The sequence below is a fragment of the Amblyomma maculatum genome, chromosome 1, assembly GCF_055883805.1.
Source record: "Amblyomma maculatum isolate TAMU_Amacu chromosome 1, ASM5588380v1, whole genome shotgun sequence".
Classification (NCBI taxonomy): Eukaryota; Metazoa; Arthropoda; class Arachnida; order Ixodida; family Ixodidae; genus Amblyomma; species Amblyomma maculatum.
Genome location: NC_139344.1, coordinates 437,357,228 through 437,379,598, shown reverse-complemented (window position 1 = coordinate 437,379,598; position 22,371 = coordinate 437,357,228).

Here is a 22,371-nt window from a genome sequence, read left to right as displayed (position 1 = left end):
ACCTTTTGATCAACAGCTGTAAACAAACTGTCACTGCCAGTCGGTTCTTTAGATAGGCTTATCAATGCCAGAGCTTAAAGCTAAGAGCAATATGAGTAATGTTTATTGCGGTCACGGCCGTAAACAATTCTAGCGGAACACTCCATTACTGTAACTATTCAACCGTCCATTTATACATATCGTTCATTAAAGAACCATGCACATCATATTAAGTTGCTCTTTTCTACTCCCAAATGATTTCCTATAGAATTAGAATACGTGGATCGCTGCTTCGGTTTCAACATTCTTGCACGATGGCTATGGCGTGCACTTCATGCATACGGTACGGCACGTGACGTACAAAGAGCTGTAATTGCCGAACAGGCGGATCTGACGTCCTGTCCCATTTCGCCTGAAAGTGCGCGCCGTCATCGAGCGCTTCGCGAGCAATATATTTCGGACGATATGGTTGCCTCATACCGGCCGTCAATGTTTTGTACATTGTGTCCCGCGTGCACGTTGTTTACTTTGCAGTGACAGGGACGCAGTGCACACACGGCTGATGTGCCTTTTTGCTTGTATTGTTATTTTCCCCCGTCCTCGAAGCGCGTCTGCGAAATCGCTCTCCTATTGTCGCCGCTTTCTGATAACGCCCTCACCTGAAGGCACGTGCTCAGAAGGGGGGCGTCGATTAAGAAAATTTTGAAAAGGGGCTCACTTGCGCTGTTCACGGCTTTCAATTCCTCAATATGATATTAACCATTATAAAAGTGGAGGTTCATTATGACTTAATTATAGCCTAGTCATCAAGCGGCATCACGCACATGTCTGCCCCACTGTAAAATTCGCTTGCACAGACGGCACAAACAGTTTTCAAAACTTCGTCTGTACATCTGAAAACAAAAAACTGCCCTTAACTCTTAACAAAATCCAAAAACTGTGTGAACATGGCTTCCTGCGCGCAGAAGAGAGGCTGTCCAAAATATATGTACAAAGCCGGGCGCATAGTATCTGGTTACTAATTGATTGCGGCGCGCTGCACAGTCAGAAAACTGCGCAAATGGCTGCCTGCAGTGTTCTGTCACGTGTTGGTGGCATACACACCTGTTACGCACGGCTCCTCTATTTTCGGCGCAAATGCTATTCATATCGCAGCCAGCAAATAAGTCCACGCACTTGCTTGCATGTAACCCGGACGAAAATTCGCTTAGTTCTTGAAGTCATGCTTCGCGCAGTTGTTTCGAGGAGAATACGGAAAGAGAACATTTGGGACTGGTAGGAGATTATATAGAACCAATTATGAAGCAATGGCATGCTGCAAAGATATATACTCACGGTCTAAGATGACGGCGTTCACTGAGTCTGATAATGCCGATGGTATCCCGCCGTTGCTGTAATCCGTACTCCGGCGACATTTCACAGCTCAGCTATTCACTGATATGTAGCAAGCACCAACCGGAGCACATGGACATGTATAGGCGCAAGAGAAAATTATGCACAGCACGATGAAAAAGAAAATTAATGAGGGAAGAAATTAAAGAAAGGTTTAAGAAGCTGTCACAAGTCTTGTAGCGTCTCCAACAAGCTCTGAAATGAACGCTTCGGGAGGAGGCCGCACAGCAGCGCAGCTGGGGATGCTGTCTGTTGTGTCTAGCACGTAGACGCGTAGGCGAGGGGGAACAACGACCCGCTCAACCAGCGCGTGATTCCCGCCGCGGTGTTGTGTTCGCAAGGGCTGCGCGTGGGAACGAAGGACCAACGACCCTCTCAACATTCCATTCCTCCTGTACCCAGCCCTCTTCTGCTTGCACCGGCCAGCTGTGACTTCGGACCGTGCCGATGAGCGGCCGCCAGCGCGCACCGCTCGAGTCGACTTCTAATAAATAGTTTTGTTTTGTGTGTTCGCAAACGCATTGTTTCTTCAAGCCAACCACGGACGAACATTTTCTAAAAAAATAGAAAGCCTCCCCATCTACCATCCACATTGTTGCGTAAATCCATACAGCTGGTGCATCGACAAATGCGCGCGTCCCCTCCCTTTCGCCACCTATGATCGAACAAAGGATGGTCGTTCGACCTTTTATATTTACTTCAAAATATTATATACTGTTGCGTGATGACTGATTAATAATGTCAAAGAGGCGGAGTTCCGAGCTTCTCTTCTATTCTGGCCAACTTTGGTTATAGATTATACAAATTATGCTCAAGTTAGCTAGCTGAAAATGATCCGACTAAATATATACATGTTTTTATTTGTATTCAGTTAATGTTCGCTTTTCGGGTATGAGTAGATGTTTTTATAAAAATTCTAAACTTCGGCCCAGGAAACGAAAATTTTCCTAATTTGCAGGCCTTTATTTCAGAAAAGGTTCATGGTAGAGCAGCAATAATTCCACAATATGTTCTCAGCATAATTATCCGCAAACAGCTAACGCTCATATTTTTATGACATTTGGATACAGAGATACGATCGCGCTAATTTACAGAAAACAGCGAACATTGAAAATTTTTAGGAAAACAAAAACAGTTTTCACATTGTTTAAACTTTTTCCACCTATTCTACACTACCTCAGCTTTCAAAACCATTAAAACACCTTGCATAATTTTGTTGCGCAAGTAATTATGGCCACATCGACAAAGCCTTTGTCCAATTATAGCGCACCGCGCTGTTCTGAACATTCTACGGAATTTGTGAATTGTTCAAGGTTTTTAAATTTTGGCATATAATTTTGTAACAGGGAGAAATATATTTACAAAAGAGGATTAAAGATATATACATTGAGGAACAGCCAAGGAGCCAGGCTACGAGGGCCGCCCAATCGACACACTTCTTTTTCTTAATCTTCCACAAGCGAGCGCGCCACTTCGTCCTCATCATTCTCCAACTGTAACAATATTTCTTCGCTCATGTTTTGTCTCGACTTCGCAAATCGACGGTGACAGACACAGCAATGAATGATTCAGAATCAATTTTGTGCGCGTCGAGGTCCTGAAGCGCTGTGGCATCAGGCAATACACAGACGTTTTTCGCAATCCCCTTCACCTTAACGCGGATTGCACAAAAAGACGATAACGTTCAATGAGCAAGCAACGTATTCCAAATCATTTTAGTAGAATGAAAGAATTGGAAAGGGCATGGAAAACTGCCTCATTAAAGCAGTGTTTGTAGGCTGCATTCGTTTTTTCGAATGACTCGACAGCGCACATTATTTTCATTCCTGTACAGTTTTTTTTTATTCCTTTGCCACCGCCTAGCGCGGTTGGAATGGTCAAACTCTAAACTAATAGGCGGAAAAAACTATTTTTTTTTGTTTATTGGCGATATATATGTTGTGCGCCATATAAATGTACCGGGGCCTTCATGCTCGCAGTCTGCACGAAAAACTGTCATTTTTTTTACCACCGTGTGAATGCCCAAAACTAAAATGGTAACCTCGCGAGTCTTCCGGCTTTTCATTTTCCAGTGATTGCGTCTAGAAAGTACACACATCGTATTCGGTCCTTTCTCCAGGTAAACAGACGATGCTGCGCGTAGTTCCTTATGGATAATACAAAAGCACTAGAACAAAAACATCGCTGAGAAAATGGTCATTTGTTCCTTCAACTTGAGGCAACGTTTTCCTTCTCGGCAATGAAAAAGCTACCTTCTAATCACTAATTTAATGTCACATGAACATGCTATGGCGACACGATTTCGTTTTTATGCGCGTTCTCACTGACAACTGGATTTGTACTATAGGTTACGTATAGATGCAGGGATGTAATCGGCGTCCAATACAGGCATATTGGGTCGTGAGTGCTAGCCGGTCTGGGGTATACATATGTGGTCGCACGGTCGTGCTATCTTTAGATATAATTGTGCGACAAACGTATGCGCCTGCGACGAAATCTGCATGCATGCCAATAGGCTAAAACCATAAACACATATAGCTGACCCCCAAAGGTGCGCCGCATATGAGCGCACCGAAAAGTCGAATCCAGACAGTTGCAGCGGTACGTGCTTGAATGCGTTATAGTAATTGTCGTCCCGTACGTGGTACTTGGTGAGGTCCGAACGATCGGCTGAAATGTTGTCGGAATTAAATGCTGCGGTTTGGCGTCCAGCGCACGTGTATTCAACCATAAAAATGGAGAATTTGTTTTGATCGAATGGTCAACGGAAAATGTTCACTTCGGCAGCCCATTAAAGCTGCGTTTTTAGGATGGCAATGACATTTGCGAGATCAGGGGAAAAAGTGGTCCATCGTGGGCAGTTTTCATACAGGGATAGCTAATACTGGAAAAACACAAGACAAATTGCAATGGTCCATTACAGCCAGTTTAAAACAACGGAACGGTCAACGTCAGAAGAACACAGGACACCTGGGTCTATTGTAGCCAGTTTTAAAAACTGAACGGGCAACGCCGGAAGAACACGGGGCAACATGGTCCATTGTAGCCAGTTTTAAAAAAGGAACGGCCAACGACGGCGGAACACAGGACAACTTGGTCCATTGTAGCCATCTTTAAAAAACTGAACATCCAATACTGGAAGAACAGCGGATAACATTGTCCATTGTAGCCATGTTTAAAAACCGGAACATCCAATGCCGGAAGAACACAGGACAACTTGGTCCATTGTAGCCAGTTTTAAAAAACGGAAATCCCAATGACGGAGGAAGGCAGGACAGCTTGGCCCATTATAGCCAGTTTTAAATCCCGTGCGACCATTATTGGAGGAACAACGGCAATCCTGGTCCAACATAGACATTCTGTATGTACGGCAGTGCCAATATCGGGAACTCACTGTACATCTTGGCCCAAGCTAGCCAGTGTTGGCTACTGGCAGCGCCAACACTGGGAGAGCACTGGCTAGACTGGGCCATTGTTGGACATTGTGTTGACTGGCATGTCCTATGTTGGGAGCATGCTGGTTAGGCTGGCCCAATGTAGGGCCACTGCTTGCCGTCGTACTTACAACATTGGCCCAATGCTTTGTGCTGCCTGGGAGGTTTCATGCGTCATTGCGGAGTTTCTATCGATTCTTTCCTAGAACTGCTGTATTTTTATTTGAAATCAACTTACGTAGGTTGGCGAGGCGATGTTTATGTACAGAAAAAGGGCATTTGTATTGGATCAAAAGTAACGCCTGTGTTGAACAATATAGTTTTGGGTGAAGTTGATCGACAAATTAGTAAACATGTGGATGGTTTGGTGATACGCATCTTCCGATATGTTGATGATGTTTTAGTGCAAATGGAAAAAGACAACCTCAACAGGAAAATGATGGGCGTCTTAAAGCTGTTTCGGGAGTGTGCAAAAGGTTTGTCTTTTACTTTTGAAGTACCGTCGAACGATATCCTCCAGTTTCTGAGCATTAAACTGTTTTTCAAACGTGACCACTTATGTTTCATGTACTCCCCGAGGTCCCAAAAGCAGGTGTTAAGCTATTATTCTGGACACTCGAAAATTGTAAAAAATGGAATTGCTAGTAGTTGCATAGGCTAAAGCTTGCTGAGCTCATGTCATCATTGCATTCATGGTAGTGTATTGCTACAGGTTCGTAGGCTAAAAACTGCAGGATTCCCGGATTTGGTTATTTCGGCAACATGTGAAAAGCTTTTGCGGATGGTTAGGAATGATTTTCCGGTTAGAATAAGGGACAGCGCACAGAAGATGAAAAAACTAGCAGTGATTCCCTACATGCATAAGATTGCACATAACCTAAAAAATGTAGCTGGGCGATTCGAAGTTAATGTTTTTTCGGCGCCGCGTAAGTTGGGCGGGCTCTGCTGCGCTATCAGGAACCGCCAGGAAAAGCTAAAGAAGTGTAACCCGTTTGAATGCCAGGTTTCGCATAGGTCGAGATTAGTAGATTGCGCCTCGCTGTCGTCTACGAAGTTCCACTGTCATGCAATAAGGTATACATAGGCAAAACGAGTCGGTGCATAAATATTCGTCTGCGTGAACACCTCAATTCGCTGTCGGACACACGATATTCTCACTTGAAAGATCATTGTAGGGCTTGTGGGAAACAAGCAAAGCAGAATAACAAAAGTTGTCGCCCTTGGTTTCAAAAACAAAGATTTTGTTTCGCCATAGGGACCAAACTACGAGAGAAATTACTGCGGCATATTACATCAGCAAGAAGCAGTCGCAGTGTGTCAGCCAGCCTTCATTGGTGCTTATCGAAAAAGAGGCTTCTTTTCTGGATAATGTTTCGTGATAATTTATAATTTGTGAAACGAGCCGTTGGGGAGGAGGGGGAGGGGGAGGGGCTTCTATGTGTGGTCTTGCTTGATAGGGTTTTCCACGTGGCTGTTGATGGAAGAAGATATCTCTTGAATTTTGCCTGGTCAAGGGTTTCGTTCTTTGTAACATCATGTGGCATATTTTTTCCTGGAGCATCAATGGACAAGAAGTGGAAGCTGTGACAGATTTTCTGTTCTTGGGCGCCAAGATTACCTCGGAAGGAGACTGCAGCCATGAAATTAGGAGACGCCTGCTTCTGGGAAAGAGAGCAATGGTTAGCCTTGACCACCTAGTAAAGAGCAGAGACATTAGTCTGCCAACCAAGATCCGTATAACCCGTGCTATGGTCTTTCCAGTTGTGATGTATGGATGCGAGAGTTGGACTGTGAAAAAGGCTGACCGCCGAAGAATTGACGCGTTTGAATTGTGGTGCTGGCGAAGACTCTTAAGAGTTCCTTGGACTGCCAGAAGATCAAATCAGTCGATATTGTCGACCATAAACCCTGACTGCTCATTGGAGGGTCAAATTCTAAAGTTAAAGCTCAGCTACTTTGGTCATCTGATGAGAAGAGAGGAGTCGCTGGAGAAAGATTTGATGTTGGGAAAGGTTGAGGGTCGCCGGAGAAGGGGTAGGCAGCGAACGCGATGGTTAGATGGCATTCTTGAGGCATTGCAGATGAAGCTACGTGATGTTAAGAAGATAGTGAGAGACCGGAAAGCGTGGCGTGACATGGTCCATAGGGTCACGAAGAGTCGGACACGACTGAACGCCTGAACTGAACTGTGGCATATTTTTTGTATAACAATTCGCTTTCTTCCTAATAAAAAATTAGTTGCGAGTCAGCGCTCGTCTGTTGTGCGTCTCTTCTTGTGTTTCGTCTTTTCGCGCTGTTCAACCATCCTTTAGGAAATTAACAAAATCTAGCCACGATAACCTTTTTTTTTTATTACCCTTCCAAGCTTTTACTGAAGTATCACGATGCACTCATATTAACACGGATCAGACGAAGTGAGCGCGTGGTTCTTCACCCAAACCAAACTATGAAAACAAACTTCGCACGCAATAATAATAAAAAAAAGCCAGAACGGAATTTGAGCACCCCGAAGCCCTCTGCGATTGGCTGCCTCGCGAGCTGCTTCCGGGCGACACGGGAAATTTTCTAAAAACCCAGAAACCGAGGGACAGCGACGAGCGGCAATGCTTTGGCGGCCCTCAGCCCATCACGCGACGGCGTCGCGCGGCATGTCGCCGCGAATTGTCGCCTCATGCGGTTAGCGCTCTATTAAAACGGGTGCCGCCAACGCCGTGTCAGCTTTGCCTTTTTGAATGGCAGTTATGTTGGTTTTGACGCTCTGCTTTAACAGAACTAAAATTATTCTTCTATATAAGGCATTATTTACAGGCCAAAAGCTAAATACCAGAGGAGAAAGATTTAAGGCGCATACTGACACAGTGGGGCCAAATGCATGCCGACAGCACCCATATAGCCGACGTGGCCCGGCCGGTCGGCTGGCCACAGTTGCTCGCGCCATCTGTCGGCAGCCCTCAGAAGTAGAACTCTTCGCAGAGGGCTGGACGCGGCCGTTCTCTCACCTAATCTACTCATACACCGTGTACACGACTGAACGACTGAAATGAACTGCAGTGGCCACAGGATTGGAGGAGGTCAGTTTACATCCCCATCCCAAAGAAAGGCAGTGCCAAGGATTGTTCCAACTACCGCACGATCGCGCGTATTTCGCATGCTAGCAAGGTGATTTTGAAAATCCTCCATGGTTGGCTGCAGCAGTATGTGGATCGGGAGCTTCCGGACGTGCAAGCTGGGTTTCGCAAGGGCAGAGGAACTAGAGATCAGGTTGCCAACCTTCGCTGGATCATGGAAAAGGCAAGACAGTTCTAGAAACCCATCTACCTCTGATTTATTGATTATGCGAAAGCGTGTGACTGCGTAGATCACATCAGATTGTGGCAAGCTCTCCAAGAAATGGGAGTTCCAATTCACCTCATCTGTCTCCTCAGGAACCTTTATGAAGGGCAAGAGGCTACAGTCAGAACTGGGCATGGTCTTACTGATTGGTTTCCGATTGAGAAAGGAGTGAGACAAGGCTGAATGTTGTCGCAATGCCTATTTAACCTATATGCTGAGTGCATCATGAGGAAGGCCGGTCTGGACGAGTCTTCAGCTGGAGTGAAGATTGCTGGAAAACGTATCAACAACCTCAGATATGCAGGCGATACCACTCTAATGGCAGAAAGTGAAGTGGAACTCAAGAGACTTCTGATGCGCGTACAAGAAGAGAGTGACAAGTTTGGGCTTAAACTGAACATTAAAAAGACAAATATCATAGCTTCTTGCCCTATCAAGTCCTGGAGCCTCAAGGGACAAGAAGTGGAAACTGTGACAAATTTTCTCTTCTTGGGCTCCAAGATTACCTCGGAAGGAGACTGCAGCCATGAAATTAGGAGACGCCTGCTTCTGGGAAAGAGAGCAATGGTTAGCCTTGACTGCCTAGAAAAGAGCAAAGACATTAGTCTGCCAACCAAGATCCGTATAACTCGTGCTAAGGTCTTTCCAGTTGTGATGTATGGATGCGAGAGTTGGACTGTGAAGAAGGCGGACCGCCGAAGAATTGACGCGTTTGAATTGTGGTGCTGACAGAGTCTCTTGAGAGTTCCTTGGACGTCCAGAAGATAAAATCAGTCGATATTGTCGGCCATAAACTCTGACTGCTCATTGGAGGGTCGGCAGGCAGCAACAGCGGCACGGCACGGCAGCAACAGCGGCATGCGGATGCATAATCTTTTCGCCTATATCGTGCAGATCCTCGCCACTACGCTGGTGATACCAACGGCACAAGACTATCATGGCCCCATGACGCAGGCCGCAACAACGCGGGAGATAGACCACTCCTGCTCCTTCCGGCCTGTGGCGACGGCGGTCATTGACGACTTCGGCTTCCAACGACAACCGACCGTGACACACTGCATCGACGGAATCCCCACTTCGGCCCAGATGGCGCTCTGCGACCCATTCAGTATAAAGCAAGGCTCGACTATACCCGGCATCATTGGGCACGGCAGCAACAGCGGCATGCGGATGCATAATCTTTTCGCCTATATCGTGCAGGTAAGAAGACTTTATGGTAAATGTCTTCGCTCAGATGACCCGTTCCTTATTGTGCTGCCGTGCCCAAGGTTGCTGTGTCCTTCACTCTGTGATTTAGCAGCACACCTTGCTTAACTACTGCTGCTAGCGGGGGATATCGAGACAAACCCCGGTCCTGAGCTCACTCAGATTTCCAAACAACTGGAAGCAATTGCTGGCGACATAAAAAGCATCAAAGAGGAACGATTAACATCTATTGAAGCGAAGTTGGAAAATATGGCAGCTCTTGACAAAAAGTTATCGGAATGCACAAACCAGGTCGCCAGCCTGCAGAAAGTTGTTTCCGCGTTGGAACTAAAACTGGATGATCTGGAAAACCGCTCGAGAAGATGTAATCTGTTGGTATACGGCATTCCAGAAGATCCTGAAGAAAATAACGACACCTTAGAACAGATGTTTAATGAAAACATTGCCAAGAACATCCTTGAAATTGAACCTGTTGCAATAGAACGCATTCATAGGTTGGGCAAGCCTTCAGCTGAAAAAACCAGGCCTGTAATACTAAAACTTCTTGATTATCGTGAAAAGACAATGGTGCTAAAAAACTGTCGTAAACTTAAAGATTCAGATTATTCGATCAGTGAAGAATTCTCCGTCCTAGTACGTGACATAAGAAAAAAATTGTGGAATAGTGTAAAAGAAATGAAAGATCGTGGTGCATTGGTTGCTCTAGTCTACGATAAAGTGCGCATTAACGGGGAACTCTTCCAATGGGATGAAGAAAATAAACATCGAGTGCCCTTCAAGACACATGCAAGCGAGAATAAAAACGAAAAAAACCAGCAAGGTACTGGACCAAACCTACGCCCCCGGCAGCCCCCGAAACGAAATGAATAACATTTGCGAACATAAACGCGCGTAGTATTCTTAATAAACTGGAATCACTGGAATCGCTTCTGATAGGCCTCGAACCTGATTTCCTGGCGATCACGGAAACGTGGCTAACTGAAGATATATGTGACAATGAAATTCACCCCCAAACTATGCAATTGTTCGCAGAGATAGGTCAACACGAGGAGGAGGTGTGGCTATATTAATAAACAAAAAAATTCCTTTCGTAGTCCTGCCGGAGGTCGAGGGTATTGAGGCACTCTTTTGTAAATTGATTTTTGAAACTACTACCATTACTGTTGGCAGCGTATACCACAGTCCTTCGGCAGACGAACGTGCAATAGTATCACTGTACGAATATATGCAGCGTCATGTACAAAAAGCCAGATTTATTCTACTTGGCGACTTCAATCTTCCAGATATAAACTGGGAAACTATGTGCTACCGCTCTCCTGGTTCTGAAATTGTTCTTGATATTATGCTTAGTTTTGACTTGTTGCAAATTGTTAACGAACCCACACGTGTTCAAGGTAATGCATCTTAAATTGTTGATCTCATCTTCCTCAGCAATCATTTTTCAATTGACGACACTAAGTTAGCAGTTCCAGATGGCATATCAGACCATAAACTGACGTTATGCACTACTCCAACTGAAGTCGTAACAATTCACTCCATTTCCAAAACAACTTACTTAGACTTTCCAAAGGCTGATGATTCAAGCATACTTAATTTTTTAATATTGGAGTTTGAATCATTTGAAGAACTTTATAATTATACACTATGGCAAAGCTTCAAGGCCATTGTATCACACTGTGTCAACAAGTATGTGCCAAAAAAAACCAAACGATCAAATAGACATAACCCATGGATAACACGTGATGTTATTCACTCGAAACGCAAAGTAAAAAGACTGAAAAAATCTTTAAAGTTAGAAAATGACTCTCAAATAAAACAGAGGCTTACGAACGCCATCAGTGAAATGAAAGCAAAGATTAAGACAGCTAAAAGAATTTATTTTTCAGATACCCTTCCTAACTTTATGAAACATTCACCTGAAAAATTCTGGACGTACCTTAACCCCCAAAAGCAAAAAAAAACACTTTCAGTTCGCGAGACCAAAACGAAAAGTTCGCCAACTCTTTAAACGCATATTTTCACTCCGTGTTCACAGCTGATAATGGCCAGATTCCGGTGGTTGATCATATCTGCCAGAGACCATGAGATATGCCAACGATAACTGAGGCTGGAGTACTGAACCTGCTACTATCAATTGATACTAAAAAAGGAAACGGCCCTGATAATATTCCTAACACTTTTCTTCACAGATATGCCGAAGTAAACGCCAAATACTTGCATTTAATGTTTCTTAAATCCTTATCTACTTGTTCTCTTCCTGAAGAATGGAAAATTGCGAAAGTAATTCCTGTACACAAAACAGGCAGCAAAGATGATGCTTCAAATTACAGACCAATCTCGTTAACATGCACGGTAGGAAAATATATTAGAACACATTATACTAAAGCATATCACTAGTTACCTTGACCAAGAGAGCACACTGTCACCCGTCCAACATGGGTTCCGGAGAGGACTTTCCACCATCACTCAATTACTAGAATTAACACATGATTTGTTCCAAAGCATTGATAATCAAAAACAAATTGACTTAATTGCATTAGGCTTCTCTAAAGCTTTCGATAAAGTAACTCATAAAAAACTAATTAGCAAACTTAGAACAACCTTAGGCAACGGCTCCATTGTCAACTGGATAGAGGACTATTTAACTAACCGATCTCAGTATGTTACAGTTAACCATGAAATTTCATCCACTGCATCGGTTACATCGGGAGTACCCCAAGGATGCGTCCTTGCACCGATTTTATTCCTCATCTTTATCAATGATCTACCCACTAACATAAGAGTTAAAATCAAACTTTTTGCCGATGACTGCATTATTTATAATGAAATTAACTCTTCGAAGGACCACGATGACTTAAACAACGCCCTTCAAGACGTGATAACATGGTGCAAGGATTGGCAAATGGAACTAAACATTCAAAAAACCGCCTTCCTAACCATAACACGTAAAAAACAAATGTCCGACTTCACGTACAGCATAAATAACATACCACTGACAAGAGTTAATCAACATAAGTACCTAGGTTTATTCCTCTCACATGACCTAAGATGGGAAGCACATATTAACAGCATTGTATCTTCTGCTTTGAAACGGTTATTCTTGTTGAGAAGACGACTTCATGAAGCACCACCAGAAACTAAACTATTAGCATATAATACATTTATACGACCAGTTCTCGAATACGCTAACACAATTTGGTTCCCTTATACACAGCAGCTTATTAACAAAATCGAAGGAGTACAGCGAAAGGCAGTTAGATTTATATTCAACAAATATAGGATCACTGATTCGCCATCCCAAATGCTTAAGAAAGCCTCTATTCTTACTTTACAAAACCGCGCCAAACTTGCACGACTAAAATTACTTCACCAGTTATTACACAATGCACTAAACATAGATAGCTCGTTGTATATATCCTTAGATAAATGCAGACCTTCCCGCCATAAACACCCACAAACTCTCAAAGAATATTCTTTCCGTACCGAGTGTTTTAGATATTCATTTTTTCCACGTGCAACTACCGAATGGAACGGTTTGGATCCCCACATCACCAACAGCACATCATTGCCGAAATTTGTAACCCTTCTAGAAGAACTACTACACAACACGTAAACCATTTCGAACCAAATATAAGAAACCAATTACAATACTCTATACAAGCAGTAAAAACAAGGCCTGGGGCCGATTGTGGCACCGATCATCAGCTTCTTGTTGCCAAGATTAAGCTTCGATTGAGGAAAACGCAGAAAAATAGAAGGCCTTTCAGGTATAATCTGGATCAAGTTCCATTAGAATATGCTGTGGAAGTGAGGAATCGATTTCAAGAATTAGATCTAGAAGACAAAGAGCCCGAAGAGATGTGGACTGATGTTCGTGATATAATACAAGAAGTTGCTACTAAGGTAGTTCCAAAGCAAAAGAAATGCAAGAAAGCAAACTGGTTATCTGAAGAGGCTTTGCAAATAGCTGAGGAAAGGAGGATGGCAAAAGTTATGGGGGAAAGAGAAAGATACAAGGTTCTCAATGCGGATTTTCAGAAAATAGCAAAGAGAGATAAGAATGCCTTCGTGAACATACAGTGCCAAGCAGTTGAGGACAACAGCCAATTAAGGAACACAAGAGCTCTGTATAAGACAATCAAAGATATCAAAGGAAGCTTCTGTGCTAAGATGGGCGTGATAAAGGACAAACGAGGCAAGGACCTCACTGAAGCCGCAGAGATAAAGAAGAGGTGGCAGGAATACACAGAAGAACTGTACAAGAAGGACCCGAATGTGCAAACCCAACATAAGACGGTTGTGATCACTGATCTCGAGCCGGGCATCCTCAAGAGTGAAGTTGAATGGGCCTTAGCCAGCCTTGCTAAGAACAAAGCTAGCGGAATTGATGGCATTCCAGCTGAGTTGCTTCAAAACCTAAACCATGACGCTGTTAACATTCTGCATACATTATGTCAGAAGATTTGGACAACCCTGCAGTGGCCACAGGATTGGAGGAGGTCAGTTTACATCCCCATTCCAAAGAAAGGCAGTGCCAAAGATTGTTCCAACTACCGCACGATCGCGCTTATTTCGCATGCTAGCAAGGTGATGTTGAAAATCCTCCAAGGTAGGCTGCAGCAGTATGTGGATCGGGAGCTTCCGGACGTGCAAGCTGGGTTTCGCAAGGGCAGAGGAACTAGAGACCAAGTTGCCAACCTTCGCTGGATCATGGAAAAAGCAAGAGAGTTCCAGAAACCCATCTACTTCTGCTTTATTGATTATGCGAAAGCGTTTGACTGCGTAGATCACAGCAGATTGTGGCAAGCTCTCCAAGAGATGGGAGTTCCAATTCACCTCATCTGTCTCCTCAGGAACCTTTATGAAGGGCAAGAGGCTACAGTCAGAACTGGGCATGGTCTTACTGATTGGTTTCCGATTGAGAAAGGAGTGAGACAAGGCTGAATACTGTCGCAATGCCTATTTAACCTATATGCAGAGTGCATCATGAGGAAGGCTGGTCTGGACGAGTCTTCAGCTGGAGTGAAGATTGCTGGAAAACGTATCAACAACCTTAGATATGCGGATGATACCACTTTAATGGCAGAAAGTGAAGCGGAACTCAAGAGACTTCTGATGCGCGTACAAAAAGAGAGTGAGAAGTTTGGGCTTAAACTGAACATTAAAAAGACAAAGATCATGGCGTCTTGCCCTATCAAGTCCTGGAGCATCAAGGGACAAGAAGTTTAAGCTGTGACAGATTTTCTCTTCTTGGGCTCCAAGACTACCTCGGAAGGAGACTGCAGCCATGAAATTAGGAGACGCCTGCTTCTGGGAAAGAAAGCAATGGTTAGCCTTGACCGTCTAGTAAAGAGCAGAGACATTGGTCTGCCAACCAAGATCCGTATAACTCGTGCTATGGTCTTTCCAGTTGTGATGTATGGATGCGAGAGTTGGACTGTGAAAAAGGCTGACCGCCGAAGAATTGACGCGTTTGAATTGTGGTGCTGGCGAAGACTCTTGAGAGTTCCTTGGACTGCCAGAAGATCAAATCAGTCAATATTGTCGACCATAAACCCTGACTGCTCATTGGAGGGTCAAATTCTAAAGTTAAAGCTCAGCTACTTTGGTTATCTGATGAGAAGAGAGGAGTCGCTGGAGAAAGATTTGATGTTGGGAAAGGTTGAGGGCCGCCGGAGAAGGGGTAGGCAGCGAACGCGATGGTTAGATGGCATCCTCGAGGCACTGCAGATGAAGTTATCTGATGTTAGGATGATAGTGAGAGACCGGAAAGTGTGGTGAGACATGGTCAATAGGGTCACGAAGAGTCGGACACGACTGAACGACTGAACTGAACTAAATGAAAGCTATCGTATTACTACATTATTTACCTTGTCTAACTGCATTATTACCTAGATATGCTGTGTATGACATTGTTTATCACCTGCTACCTGTTTGTTTTTCTGTATTCATGTATTTGTATCCTTTGTATCGCCATTATTGTAGTCATTATTCAATTATATGCCCATCCTGTAAAAATCCCAATGGGGATTGACAGTATCTGAAATAAATAATAAATAAATAAAATTCTAAAGTTAAAGCTCAGCTACTTCGGTCATCTGATGAGAAGAGATGAGTTGCTGGAGAAAGATGTGATGTTGAGAAAGGTTGAGGGTCACTGGAGAAGGGGAAGGCAGCGAACGCGATGGTTAGATGGCATCCTCGAGGCGCTGCAGATGAAGTTATGTGATGTTAAGAAGATAGTGAGAGACCGGAAAGCGTGGCGTGATATGGTCCATAGGGTCATGAAGAGTCGGACACGACTGAATGACTGAACTGAACTGATCTGTCACTCGAGGAACCTCGCTATCTTTTCAGTGTAGAGAAAGGGAATTATCAAGAGCGTTTGACGATCCGAGGCCTGGCACACAAGGTAATTTATATACACGAATGAATGGCATGATCAGCCAGTGTTGGACGGGTCCGTCACTAAAGGCTGCTAGCCTCGTCAGGCTAGCAGCCTTTAACCTTCTCTTCTCTTTTTCCAGTATAGGAAAGGAACCAAATAAACTAAACTAAACTAAACTAAAACTCTCGCAGCGACAACAAAGTCTCTACTCTTGAGAGCCATTCGAGAGCTTCTGTAGCTACTTTTTGAATGGCAATAAACCACTCCATACTCTCTCGAAAATAAATTCCAGCAGGCCTGGCATCCCTGTCACAGTGACAGCCTGCTATTCTAGAGCGCCATATACAGTGGAGACCCATAAGCATAATTACGTGAAATGAAACCCCATTCTCATTATGTATGCTTAAATATCGAATGCCGTGCACGCCTAGTGGAAAATCCTTTATGATTCGTAGTAATATATCCCAAAAATATACCCTTTCCCAACAATGCAAAACACATGATCAACTGTTTCCGGCTGCTTACAGATTAAACAATGTGCTCCCCACGGTAACAAAAAAACCTTCCCTCAAAAATGTTCTTTACTGGTAACGTTCCGGTATGTATTTTTTTAAAGATCTTAGCTCCTGGCGGAACTTGCATTTTCTTTGCTCTCTTTAATACATATGGGCCATGGCCTCCCCTGTATCACCCTTTAGAAGGGTTCTGGGAAGACAATATCCCATATCGCGGTATAGCCGCGCTGAGAGAAATCTAACACTGTTGATGACCTCCCTGTAATATCTGTAAATCCCACACTGCTTCAAGCAGCCGTCCTATGGCCCTTGGGGTGGTGAATACTTTCCGGGAGCTCCGGAAAGGGCACCTTACAAACCAGTACACGCGTTTATCGCAAACGGAATCGGGTCGCCGCTTTGTTGCTCGACTGCGTATCGAACACACCACTCTCATGGAAGACACGTTTCGCATCCCAGAACTGTGGAGACGCGCCCTCTGTGTGCGACTTCTTCCAGCCAATATGTCACACGAAGGTAATTATGGTCGGCGTCTGGCCCGACATTATGGCAACAAAACAGGTGTACACTACGTGGACGCAACGGTCTCACCTTCAGAGCCCACAGTGCAACACAAGCAGAAAAGGTGGCGATTACTCTCGCGGCCTCATACTCAGATTCAAAATACATAATTACCGACTCGCAAGGGGCCTGTAGGAACGCCAGACAAGGCTGGACTCCCTTCCTAGCATATCAAATGCACTCAAATGGCACACATGATACGAACCCCGCACTCCGTTACCTTATATGGGCCCCTCCTCATCAAGGTTTGTCAGGAAACGAGGCAGTAGATGCAGCCACCCGCGCGTTCTTTCACCAGGCTGTTTTCTCCTGTCCACACGATCAGGAACCCGATTTTAATTCGGTCTAAGTCTTCAAAGATATCACGATGTACTAGCAAAATTGTCATCGCCTTTACCCCAGCCCATGTGAAGGCCTCTAAAAGGTGGATGAGCGGCTCTTTCTCCGCCTTTCCACCAATATACATTGCTGTGCCCGACAACCCTAACACATTTTTACCCCTCCTTTGGTGGTAGCTGCACACATTGTGGAGCGGTGTCTTCTGGCATCTGTCACATGGTGCGGGCCTGCCCCTCCAACCAGGCTATCCCCCTCCTCCCCAACCCAACCCGGAAGGACTGGTAGGATATCCTGCTCGGTTGCCACGATTTACAGGCAAAAAAAATCCTTAGTCGGGCGCGCCCGGGTGGCAGCAACCGCCAATGGGGTCCCAAACTAAGAACGTCCACCTATAGTGCTTGTAAGGACCGGCCCGTATGGGCTGATCCAAACATACCCCTTGGCCCTTCTAAAGCTAATAAATGTTCTTACCACCACCACCCCCACACACTACTTTTTTCGGTGGAGACAACAAACTCAGGCAACAGGCACCACAGCCTAAAATGGCAGACGGTGCGCAAGAATGGGTCGGGAACGTTCCGAAAAAACAAACCTCGATTGATTACTCGGCTCAAAAAGAGATGCCCGAGCCCCATACCCCCGTTTTTACTGTATTTTTTCTGTTTTTTTGGTTTTCTCATGTGTTATGCCGTGTGCCCAATCCAGGCAATACAAAATTACGATGTACGTTAGCGACTAAAGCAGTGAAAGGCGAAAGCCAGAGGTTGTCTGGCGTTCCTGCCATCTGCAATCCTACACTTGAACGCGAGCCAAGGAAAGCCACGTGACATGAGTGATGGCGTACCATCCAAGCGCTCACTTGTCGGAGAAAGTGTGACAGATATTGAGCGTTTCCTCCAGAAGTCTCATCTTGTCTAGAGTTCCTGCCATCTGCAATCTCGCACTTGAACACGCGCCAAGGAAGTCCACGCGACAGCCGCCGCAAAAACGGGACACACTTTTTCCACGACAGTATGAACCATTAAAATTAGATGCGTGGCGCAGCGGTAAAGCGCTGGACTGGGGATCCAAGGAATGGAGGTTTGATTCCCCTGTGGGAGAAAAGGTTAATTTTTTTTTTAGTATCAGAGCCGCCGCAAAAGCGTGGCACGTTTGCTGACGACAACGATGAGCCATTAAAGGCTTTCTCCTTAATAAAAATTTTGACATAGTGGCTATAACAGACAAATCTTCGGTCGTAATGTTATAGACATGGAGTCTCACCCACTGCTTTTAGGGCATCATTGTTGACGGTTGTACCAAAGGAGTGGAAGATAGAAAAAAAAAAAAAACTCCGGTCCTAAGCGAGGAAGAGGAATGTCTAAATAATTTCTTTTCTGAGGTGTATACCTCCAGCAGGAGAGGATATAATGTTCAATTATTTCTACATTATCGGACGAGGCATAAAGATTCGACGGCGTGAATCAAGCGAAATTAACAATTGAGGCAAGGAATTCTACAATGCAAGAGCGTCATGGAGACCACACATTTCCGCAAGCTGTGTATTGCTGTTCCCCGAAAACTGCAGCAACGGAAGTGCCGGGTGCACCACTCAAAAATGAAACATAACCTTACGTTTTGTTCGATCATGAAGCACCGTACGGAAATTGAGATACGGTATTAATGAAATAGTTTTATGGATTGAAATTACTTAGTGTAAAGAGCGTAATACACCGGCGTCTGTCACGCCATCGTTGCTACGTTGAATAAGTTAACTTGAAAAAGTGCCGCGGCGTAAATCCATAAAAAAGAATTTAAAGCATGTTAAAAGGTGATTGTTGCTGAGAGCTGTCTCTGAACGCAACCTAACATACACTCACTGAAGACAAGAATTGATTACGGTGAAGGAATGTCGCACCGTCACTTCCTGGCTGCGTTCGCGGCTGATTTTGCTGCTATTAAGAACAAAAAAACATCGTATTATGCAACCTAAAGTGGAACATACACCAGGATATATGGCCGTAATTTAGCTGAATGTTGTAATTAAAAAAACAAAAACAAAATAATGTATCTACAGGAATCGAACACGTGTTTTACAATGAGGTACGTAGTGTTAATCCAAAGCACCACATAAGCTTTTTTTTTTCTTTTTTGCCTAGTCTTGACAGATTGCATTTCACGGGAACAAAATCAACAAAATTATTCAAATGCTATTTACAAACGCTATTTACATATGACGCACTAAAATTCACGCATACACAACAACGGCTCTAGCCTTGAGAGCCACTCGGGAGGTTCTGCTACAGCTTTCTGGATTTCCAAAAACCTGTGCACGCTTTACCGAAAATAAATTTTGGCAGGCCGTGCATCTTTATCGCAATGGTAACCCGCCATTCTTGAGCGCCATATACAGTGGATGCCCATTAGCATAATAAAATTAAATGGTACCCCACCTCACTTTCTACGCATAAGTAGCGAATGCTATACCGGTCTAGCGGAAAATCGTTCAATAACGTTCTTTGTGTAATGGGGCGTTTATTGACGCTCAGATGGAGAGCTGTGAGGAGAGGACCTTGCAACAGCGAGCCCAGCGTACTTCTTTGTCTTCGTCGCACAACGCACTGGTGCATGTCGATGGCTGAAGTGCTGACTATCACAGTACATTTTCCCCCCGGGTAAAAAAAGGAGCCATCCTGGCGACTTATGGCGCGGAAAGCACAGCGGGGTCATAGAACGGCTTCAATCGGTTCACGTGCACTGTTTCACGACCACGGCGACGCAAATCCGCAGAGGGCGTGACGGGCTCAACTACGTAGTTGACTGGAGATGTTTGCTGGAGGACCCTATATGGCCCGTGGTAGCGAGCAAGAAATTTCTTTGAAAGGCCAGGGGTTGTGGAGGGCACCCAGAGCCACACCAGAGAGTTCGGGAGATATGACGAAGCTTCGCCGGTATCACGGAGGTATTTTTGTTGCCACTGATTTTCTGTTGTGAGAGAGCGGGCGAGCTGACGGCATTCTTCTGCGTACGTGACGGCATCGGATAGCGGGGAAGATTCGGAAACGTCAGGGCGGTAGGGAAAAAGTGTGTCCATAGTACAGGGTGGCTCGCGCCCGTAAAGGAGAAAGAATGGAGAGAATCCAGTAGTGGTCTGTGCCGCGGTGTTATATGCGTAAGTAACAAACGGTAGAACTTGGTCGCAATTGGAATGGTCGGTGTTCACGTACATAGCCAGCATGTCACCGAGAGTGCGGTTGAAACGTTCTGTCAGTCCATTCGTCTGAGGGTGGTACGAGGTAGCGGTGCGGTGTATGGTGCGGCATTCTTTCAGGAGAGCCTCAAGAGCGTTTGATAAGAAAACGCGTCCGCGGTCACTGAGCAGTTCGCGAGGGGCACCATGGTGAAGAACCAGGTTTTTCATAATAAAGGCAGCCACGTCGCGTGCGGAAGCAGAGGGCAATGATGATGTCTCAGTGTAGCGGGTCAGATGATCCACTGCCACGATAATCCAGTGGTTGCCAGCTGAAGTTGTAGGAAGGGGACCGTATAGATCTATGCCGACACGACCAAACGGACGGGCAGGACAGGGCAACGGCTGCAGCGAAGCAGGAGACTTGAGAGGAGTTTTTCGGCGTTGGCAAGACTGGCAAGAACGGACAAAATGGCGGACAAAGCGGTACATTCCACGCCAGAAGAAGCGTAGACGCAAGCGCGTGTAGGTTTTCAACACTCCGCCGTGGGCGCACTGGGGATCAGTATGGAAAGCAGCACAAATTTCGGGGCGGAGATGACGGGGGATGACTAAAAGCCACTTCCTTCCGTCGTGAAGATAATTGCGGCGATAGAGCAGCCCGTCACGAATTGAAAAATGGTGAGCTTGGCGGGCAAGCGCCTTAGACAAACGACCTGGAGAGTGACTTGAAAGAAAGTCCAGAAGTGTAGATATCCACGGGTCGCGCCGCTGTTCCGTGGCCATGTCGATAGTGGCAAGCGAAGACAAATCGTAGGCGCAGATCTCATCAGACAACGAAGAAGGAGGCAGCGGTGAGCGCGAAAGAGCGTCCGCGTCAGTATGCTTGAGGCCTGAGCGATATATGACACGAATGTCATACTCTTGGAGGCGAAGAGCCCAGCGAGCAAGGCGGCCGGGCGGGTCCTTGAGGGACGCCAGCCAGCACAGAGCGTGATGATCAGTAACCACATAAAATGGTCGGCCATAGACATACGGACGGAATTTGCCGATGGCCCAAATAATGGCCAAGCATTATCTTTCCGTAACAGAATAATTGGACTCTGCCTTGGTCAAGGTGCGGCTTGCGTACGCCACCACATAGTCTCGGATACCAGGTTAGCGTTGGGTGAGAACGGCGCCTATCCCAATACCGCTAGCGTCAGTGCGAATCTCAGTTGGCGCATTCGGGTCGAAGTGGCGGAGGATGGGAGGCGAAACCAAGAGACGGCGTAAAGTGTTGAAGGCGTCATCACAAGCAGGTGTCCATGCGGAGAGGTCGGAGCTGCCGGAGAGGAGCTGGATGAGAGGAGCAATAATAGATGCGAAATTTAAGATGAAGCGGCGAAAGTAGGAGCACAGGCCGATGAAACTTCGTAGCTGCTTCAGTGATTTTGGGCGTGGGAATTCGGCAACTGCACGAAGTTTGGTGGGATCGGGAAGAATGCCATCCTTAGAAACGACATGACCTAGAATAGTTAGTCGGCGAGCAGCAAAGCGGCACTTCTTCAGATTCAGTTGGAGGCCGGCAGTAGCGAGACAAGTGAGAACGTCCTTCAGTCGGAGCCGGTGGGATTGAAAATCGGTAGAAAAGACTACTATATCATCGAGATAGCAAAGACAGGTTCGCCACTTGAATCCACGAAGCACAGTGTCCATGAGGCGTTCAAATGTGGCCGGGGCGTTGCAAAGCCCAAAGGGCATGACGTTGAATTCATATAATCCATCTGGTGTGATGAAGGCAATTTTAGAGCGGTCAGCGTCATCCATTGGCACCTGCCAGTAGCCAGATCGTAAATCCAACGAGGAGAAATACTCGGCGCCCTGCAAGCAGTCCAGTGCGTCATCGATGCGTGGCAGAGGATAGACGTCCTTGCGCGTGATCTTGTTGAGCCGGCGGTAGTCGACACAAAACCGGAAGGAGCCATCTTTCTTAGGTACCAACACAACTGGAGACGCCCAGGGACTGTGGGATGGCCGAATGACACCACGACGGAGCATGTCGTCCACATGATC